Genomic DNA, 9069 nt, shown 5'->3' on the forward strand with positions numbered 1-9069 from the left:
CTAGAATTGGCCTATTGCAATCAGTAGGGACCGTGTAAACCGATGACAATTCTATCGCTGTTCATCAGATTATAGCGAGGACCTGTGCCATTAGAGTGTTGCCACGTAAGAACATGTCCTTTACCCGTAGAGCTATTTTATATATAATCGACTAAAAGGGTCCATTATAGAAACACTTATAACATCACTGTAGAGACATTACTTAAAAATAATTGGCAACACACAGATCATTTCCTACTAGAACTCATTTCATGAGTTTCTGTGTGATGGTGCTATTGTGTTTTAATTTTTCGGTGTATTTTTTTTGTTTTTAAACTGTCGGTATTGAGTAAAAAAAGAATTCTAAAATAATAGACGCGGTAGAAAGTCGACCTGTTATCTATAACAAGAATATAAAAGAGAGGGTTGAGATTTGCCAGACTGTTGGAAAACTGGAACAGCATGACTAGTAACGAAAACATTGAGACTGGTAAGTTAGAAAAATGATAGTTTATCGCAATATTTATATTGCTAGCATTTTAAAAAATGTTTCATTTTTTGTAAATATGTTGAAATATACTATATTTAGGGTTGTCTACTTTCTTGTATATTGCACGTACATTGCACGTACATTGTGCAATGGAGAACATTTATAACAAAGTAGTGTTATATATATTTGTTGTCTGAAAGCATGAAGTGTCTGTGTACAAAATTTTGCACAAATTCATCAAATACTTTTCCAGATATCCTATAATTTGTCTTAATTTTGAACACCAGTATAATTTAAGTAATTGCTACCGCCATTAGGATGGACAGAACTTAATGCATATCTCATCCAAAGAGCTAACTACATTTAGAAAATTCGTACTCCCGGAAAATTTTTGAGCAATCTGCATTCAGTCTTCAGTTCTGTTTGCGGCTAAGTACCTGGATTCATTAGTACCAAAACATCTCTTAGGCCTTATTCTATTTTGACAAGTTTTTCCCCGCCTCACATAACATCTAGATATATGTCATCAAATCTTCCAAGAAGTAAATAAAAAGAGAGGAAGAAAATGTTTAAAAACTTTCAGAACTGAAAAAATTACACAAGCACTTGACGTGTCGGTTGGTTGTGTAACTTGTAAAGTAAATCTCTGGGGTCCCGGAATTTGTTCCAATAAAACTTCGGGATTTGTTCCAGATTCAAAGCAACAGATCCATATGATATGGATCTGGTGCTTTGAATCTGGAACAAATCCCAAAGAGCTGGATAAAATGCTTTTGAAAATCAAATACAGAAATTTTAGACCGGAAGCAGCAGAAAGAAACAGATAAGGATGATACGTTTAACATGTCACTAGTATCATTTTTGAAGCATGTACATGAAGATAAAAAGATTGATATCAAGATTGAAATAATTAAGGTTCTGAGATGTCGCACTCATTCTCATCTTAAGAGAATTAATCAATGAATGCTATCTTTCGCACTCTGTAGAGTCAGTCTCAAAGTACAAGGTACAGTACATTTCAAACAGAAATGCATCTCTATAGGCATTCATTTGGGAAGTATGAAGGACTAGTGCCTGAAATGAAGTCAACAGTTCCCATAAGAGATAGCAATGTCCACTTCTCATCAAGATAAATACAGACAAACAGCAAGAGGGATCAACATTTTCAGTGATAATTACAATCAGTCCACTCACAAATTCTCTCCAATGACTCCGATTCATTTCAGGAATCTGCTACTCTGAACTTGGAATCTATTGAGCATGATTAAAAGTTATGCTGTAACTTGTACTTCATTATGTTCACTACTGTATTGTAATTTTTAATAAAGTGTAATTTTTACAATATAGCCGGAAATTTATTATCGTATTATTATAAAGTGTTGATAAATTACTTCTTGTAGATTGTATCAAAATCAAATTGGTAAAACTAATTGGAAGGAAACTGCTAATTATCGATTTAAAAAATTCTTTTCAACGAACTTATTACTTTTCTAAGTTCGAGATACTGTTTGTGCGAAAAGTAGAAAGTCATTTTACATTTGGCACACTTCTCCAATTAGTGTCTTCTCTAGTAATGGAGGTTCAACTCTCTAACAGTTCATTAAAACTAGCAACTCCCATTCTGTGATAAGAAAAATATATTACAGGTTTTGCCTACACCAGGGATGTCCAACCCGCGGCCCACTGCACCCTAGACTTTTTAGGTATATTTTCATTTATTTTGGTAAAGTGTGTCATAAAAATTATTTTGTTTTCACTGGATACACTTTTGAGTCGTAATGACGTAATTGGTGCTAGAAAATTGTTTTATCTAGAAAACTGTTATGCATGTGGGATAGTACATATTGTTGTGAACAATTCTTTTCGTGCATGAAAAACATCAAAACTGCTAAAATTGAGTGATTCCCATTTAATTAACATTCTTAGAATTAGAATTATTAGAATTAGAATCATAAACGATATTGACATTATTATAAAAAGAATTGACAATATTGACAATATTATAAAAAGAAAGCAATGTCAAAAATTGCATTGAATTTATTTTTATCTTGTGGGAATATATATTTTTTTTTAACAGTATCTTTTGTAATTATATATAGGGCCTATATTTGTTATTAAAATTTGATATTCATATTTTGAACTTTTTAAAAGCATATATTTTATATAAAGTACCTTTGTGACCCGCTGAATATAAGTAAATTTCTAATTTGGCCCAAAAAGTAAAAAGGTTAGACAACCCTGGCCTATACAGTCCAAAACATTAGGTCGATCTGTATAAATTTGGAGAGAAAGGCCAATAACAAAGAATAATTTTTTTGTCAATTTTGGTTGGATATACAAAATAAGGTGTATTTGCTGTGTACAATACTCATTTCTACTTTTAATTTTTGTAATATGGTATAAAATGAAAATATGCTTGGAAGGGGACAATTTGCTGGTACAAATATATATATATATATATATATATAACTCCGTCTTGTGTGCATAAAGAGGATTTTTTTAGCAAGCCCATTATGGATTCATCCAGGTTCACAATGGAGCGGCCAGGTAGTGAGAGAGAGAGACGATATATCCAGATAGATCACTCCCCGAAAAATTCCTGGAATTTTTCGAACCCGAGTTCACCAAAGCGGTAGGCTGCACTTAATACTTTTGTACTGTACAAGCTGGATGGCTGAGCAGTTAAAGTGGCCATTCATTTGAACTATAGTCGTCGATTCATATGGAATAGACAGGATATGTCCCCTCTGTTCTTTATGTATCAACGTCCATAGTTCAAAACTTGTGTCCTACTAGCAATTTTTCATCACAGATTAGGCGCATTCAAAATTCATGATACTTCGTCGTTTCCTTCGGGCTAAGAGAGCAAAAATAGCAATCATCTTAAAATGTCCATGATGCAGAACTATATATATATCAGTTTTTCCTGGCAATAATTCTGTGTTCTGTGTATACCCTCGCTCACGACATGACTATTCTGTTTTTCGACTGTTGCTGTGCAGTTGCTAGCCAGACAGGTTACAACAAAGCGTTTCGCAATTTGTGGACTTGTGCACGTAACCTTAGAGAGAATTGGATAACATTTGTTACAAATTATTCATTCCCTTATATTTCTTGTGTATCGAAAAAATAGACTTTTTTTGTCAATATACACTATTTATTTATTACGTTTTCTTTGTTTTTCGTTAATTATTCGTTTATTTATTAATTAAAAAATAATTTTTTAAATAGATGAAACTGAACTTTTTATTTAATTGCTTTTAGAACTAAGTAATGAAATTACATTTACTAGATTAAACATAACAAATAATTTATGTTTATGCTCTTTAGTATAGTTATTTATAGAAAATAAACTATTTTAAATATTATACTTATTAACAAAAATATTTAAATATTATGAAAGATATTAATTTAACAACAGAAATTGTAAGAAAGTTCTCAACTTTATTCTCTAAAAACTTTCAAGGAAAGGTCTAAATATGGTTGAAATCTGAATAAAAATATAAGTTATTCAGAATTGCATATTTGAAATCTTATTATTATCAATTTAGTTTTTGCTTAAGGATGAATGCTACTTAGGGCGCGTTTGTAAATTGTAACCGGTATTACCGGTACACCGGTTACAATTTCCAAACGCACCCTTAGACAACAAAGGCTTTCTAGATCTAGAAAATAAGTTGTAATCATCCTTCAGTTTTTTCTTTGTTATAATGTTTGTGCTTCTTTGTGTTGATCTTTGTGCTAATATTTTCCTCGAGACTTCTTAGTCATAGAATTTATAGAATGGGTATAGGATAGAAGTCTTTTGAATGGCTATGTTTTTCTATATCTTGAGATTAAAAACATTGAAAAACTCTATATATGTTTAAAACATTCTACTTTTTTAATTTTAAACTTTAAAAAAAATTATTAATAAACATAACAAGCATATGAATATATACTGTCTTCATTGAATTCTAAGTTTTGATGATAGTATCAAGTAAATCTTCATATTGTATTATATATTCTTATAAAACATTTAAAATTATATTGACTTTAAAAGTTTTTTAAATTTAATTTATTAATCTATACTAATATTATAAAGAGGTAATGTTTGTAAGTATGTAAGTAAGTTTGTATGCAACAGGTAATCTCCGAAACTACTCATCCGATTTCAAAAATTCTTTCACCAATATTTAGAATGGAACTTCAGGGTGGACATGGGCTGTATATTATTCCGTTAAACATTCATATAAATTAAAAGATATAATCTAGGTTAAGGCTTTTATTTCCAACAGATGGCGATACGAGTACGACGCCCTAAGTTTGCTTTTCTGTGAGGCATTATGCTTTTCTGTGAAAATGAATTAAATCAGATCATCTTCCATCTATTTATATAAATAAAAATGTAATATTCGTTTGTTCCTACCGATTTCTTTGAAATTTTGACACAACGCTGCATTCGAATACGCACGTGTTTCTATATAATATACATGTCGAAATTCAATCCCACTGAAGGGAGATGGTTAGGATTAAGGCTTCGGTAAAGAACTCTGCTTCTATTTATACTATTTTAGATGCGGGTTTTTTGCGTTTTTGATTGCGTTTTAATAGGGTACGTCAAGAGAATGTACACTAAGAAGAAATTTTTCGAAAATTTTCTCCTCACGGGGGAAATGTTATAAATTTATAATAGATACATTTTGAGCCATAACAACGCGTGGTGGGGTCTGCTAGTTAAATATAAACTATTAAAATTTCTACATAAAATTCATATTTAATTTTATTCATCGTTCGGGACTCATCAATTTAATAATTTAGTTATACAGTATAACAGAGTGATCAAGCATACTATTTCTTTAAAAAATATATAATAAAATAAAATATTAATAATTTATAAATATTTCAGTACAATAATTGAATTCTTTTTATTATATAGAGTGGTTTTGGTAATTAATTAAAATATTCAATTCGTGTTTGATGTCGTGTTACGCGAAACTAAATGAATTGCAGAATATAACGCAAGTTTAAATCAATAAGAAGCGAATATTATATTAAAATTAAAGAATAGACTTCACTCTTTTAATTGATTTAACTGGAAAATTTTTTATAAAATTGTGCATTTTTTAAAAGTTTTTCCCTCTACAAGTTATGTAAACATTATTGATTCCAAAAAGTACTTTCTTGATAATGTAATAAATCGATTCTTTTATCAATTATGTTAGCTTTTCTTTGAACTAGAATAAGACGAATATAACTTGATTTTTCTAAGAATTTATTGTTTAAGTTTAATGTGTTATGTTTAAGAACAACAAATATAAATTGTTGTGAAGACATGACGATAAAAAAGTAGAATATTTTCAGTTTTGTTTTAATGTATTGAAAGTTGTTATTAATTTCTTCAGTTTAAAAATCGATTTAAATAATTATTAATTTTTATAGCAAAAAATTTTACTAATGATCAAATTTTGTTCTTGGAAAATATATATATAAATTTTAACACTGCTTTAAGCATAGGTTTGAATAGCTTAAAGAAAAGTATTTAAATGAATTCATAATAAAAATAAAGCATTTAAATGTATATTAAAAAAATTATAAAATTTATAAATATTTATATTTTTATTTTAAATTATATCAAATAATTTAAAATAATTATGGAAACGTAGTAAAAAGTCGCCAAGATAGAAGCCATAAATTATGTACATTAAAAGTTATACACACATTTTTAAAATATCCGATCTATTTAAATTATAGTTTGATAAGCTTAATTAATTAATTACACTATTTTTTTTTAAATTTAAATTTAAATTAACTTAATTCTGTTAAATTATAAAGAATATTTTTTAAATAATATAAAATATTTCACTTTTATGTTAAGTATACTAAAATATATATTATCATAAGTATAATTTGTTATCCATATTAAAAAAAATTTAAACTTATATCTATATATAAATTTAAAACATAAAATTAATGTATTCAATTTTTATGATAAAATATTTTAAAAATTCAATTCAATTCATAAATTATTTATTTATTTATTTCAGGATTGGGCATTTNTTTTCCACGTGTAGTATAGAAATTTGTAATAAGATACATAATGCGGTTATAATAAAATATTGTGCGATTATTTTCATATAATTAAAATTAATATTTATTTATTTTTTAGAGAATACGAGGGAAGTGGCGCTTCCAACGCTTCTAATGACGGCACGCCACTGATAATTACAATTTTCATGTTACAATTTTCAAATATATGGAATATATATATATAGTATCATAATTATAAATAAAACATTTGTACAATAATAAATTTTATAAGTTAAAAAATTGAAATTTACTTTTTACAATTATATTTAATGTGAATAAATCTATATATATAATCGAGACGGGTTGATAATAATAATCAGCACAGAGCCCAAACGGTTAGGAGTTGAAAGTTGAAATTTGGTACAAAGTTAGGGTACGTCACGAGAACGTACACTAAGAAGGAATTTTTCGAAATTCCCCCGGGGGGAGGGACAGGAATAAGGCTTCAACAATGGAGGTGTTAACAACGGAGAACATCAGAAAGCGAAGTGCAAGGTTTACAGGCGTTGGACGAAAAAAGAAAATAAGAGAAGCGTCACAAAAATTTAAAGAAAAGAATCTCGATGCTAATAAAGAAACTGTAAAAAGGCATTTTGATAGGAATCATGAAGCTCATAAAGAAGCTATAAAAAAACACGCAAACAATAAATGTGCGGTAAAGACCTTACAGTGGGAAAACAAGGAACGTTCTGCTTTTCAATACCAAGCTGATATTGATTATGCTGGTGATAAGAATGTGACTATAGGAGAGATGAATAAAATATACAAATTTTGCAGTGTCAAAAAATTTAACGATGAGACCCCTGGTATGTGTTGCGCTAATGGGTAGGTTATGTTGCCCGGATTGAAAGAAGCACCTGAGCCTTTAAGTAATCTTTCTTACAAAATAAATGAATCAAGTGGCAAAGAATTGCAAAAGGAATCAAAGAATTTTCTAAAAAATGCAAGAAAGTATAATGGATGTTTCCAAATGACTTCGTTAAGCAGTAAGGAAGTGAGAGAAGGGAATTATATGTCAACTTTTAAGGTCCAAGGACAAATATATTATAGGATTGGCAGTCTTTTGCCATCAGAACATCAACAACTTGCATTTCTTCAAATATATTTTGTAGGCAACGATGAAGAAGAGGTGAATATTAGGTGTAATAATTCCACAAGAGTGGATAAAAGATTAGTTTCTCAAATACAAAAGGCTCTTCATGAACATAATTCATATGTCAAAGAGTTTAAGGCAGCTATTGAACGATATTCAACAGGAGAAAAATTTCAAATTATAATTAATCCTGATAAACGACCTGCTGATGAACATAGAGGACGATTCAATGCACCAACTGCAGACGAAGTGGCTTTAGTGATTGTTGTACAGTACAATCTGTAAAAACGGGTAAGATTTCAAATCAAATCAAAGTTTATTTATCGTATAAGGCTTTCGCCTGTTATAATGGTGTGATTTATATATACAGCATATTCATCCGCCACCATTAGAATCTTAATCATATAGATAATTAACATTGTTTATCTAATATGTAGTACATACATTTACTAAATTACTCTACGTTTTTATTCACAAGTTGCTTAGACCAGTTATATAACTTAAAGATGGTATTGATGTTTGCTTTGTCAAGGAACTTATACATATCCGTTTCATTAGAGCAGTTAACTAATCGACCAATATCAGCTTTTTGCATGTTCTCATTTTCGTTGCAATTTTCACAAAGAATATGAAATTTTGATAATGTGTTACTGCAACTTGGGCATTTGGTCTGAGAGTATTCTAGGAATTTATCATGTATAATTATCCAGTTTTTGTTCAGTCTTAACTGAATAAAAAATTTTTTAACATTAAATGCAAGATTTGTAAGCATATAACTATTATTTGATGGGTAATTTAAAATTATTTTGTACCAACTTGTATTATTACGTTTCTGTATGTCATCGATATCTTGGACGATAGAGTTTTCCATTACTCTTTGTATTAATAAATTATTTTGCTGTTCACTGATGTATGATTGATCCATAAATAGTTCCAACGAAAATCCGTATGTGTTAAATATTCGATAGTTGTACCGTCCAATTTTGTTTTAAATCTGTGATCTTTGATTTTTGATATAATACATTCAGTAATTTTGTTGTTAAATCTTCAGCATTTATAATTTTTTGAAGAAATTTTATATACCTTTTTATTAATATGGTGTTTACTTTATATCTACTTAGTTCCATTCTTAGAGCACTGCCTGGGATATTGTATTCTAATTGGAAAATTCTACGAATAAAAGTATTTTGTATTTTTTCAAATTCATTGAATTTACCTGTAGACCAGATTGGAGAAGCGTAGCACATCAAGTTAATGATAATTGAATTAAAAAGTTGAAAATGAGTTCTCAAATTCTTAATTTTAGCTTTGCAGAATAACACTATCAGATTATTTATTAAATTTTTTGCCTTTGTTATTGAGCTTTTATATTGTTTGTCAAATGATAAATTAGGCGTGAATGTTATTCCCAAGAATTTAACTTCATTAACTATTTTCA

At 28.9% G+C, this 9069-nt stretch overlaps 1 pseudogene; it reads left to right on the top strand.

The window, feature by feature from the left end:
* Positions 1–441: 441 nt before the first annotated feature.
* On the top strand, positions 442–7984 carry LOC111621109 (annotated as a pseudogene).
* Positions 7985–9069: the final 1085 nt, after the last annotated feature.

This window comes from Centruroides sculpturatus, unplaced genomic scaffold, assembly GCF_000671375.1.
Source record: "Centruroides sculpturatus isolate CEXI.00-Female unplaced genomic scaffold, Cexi_2.0 scaffold284, whole genome shotgun sequence".
Lineage (NCBI taxonomy): Eukaryota > Metazoa > Arthropoda > Arachnida > Scorpiones > Buthidae > Centruroides > Centruroides sculpturatus.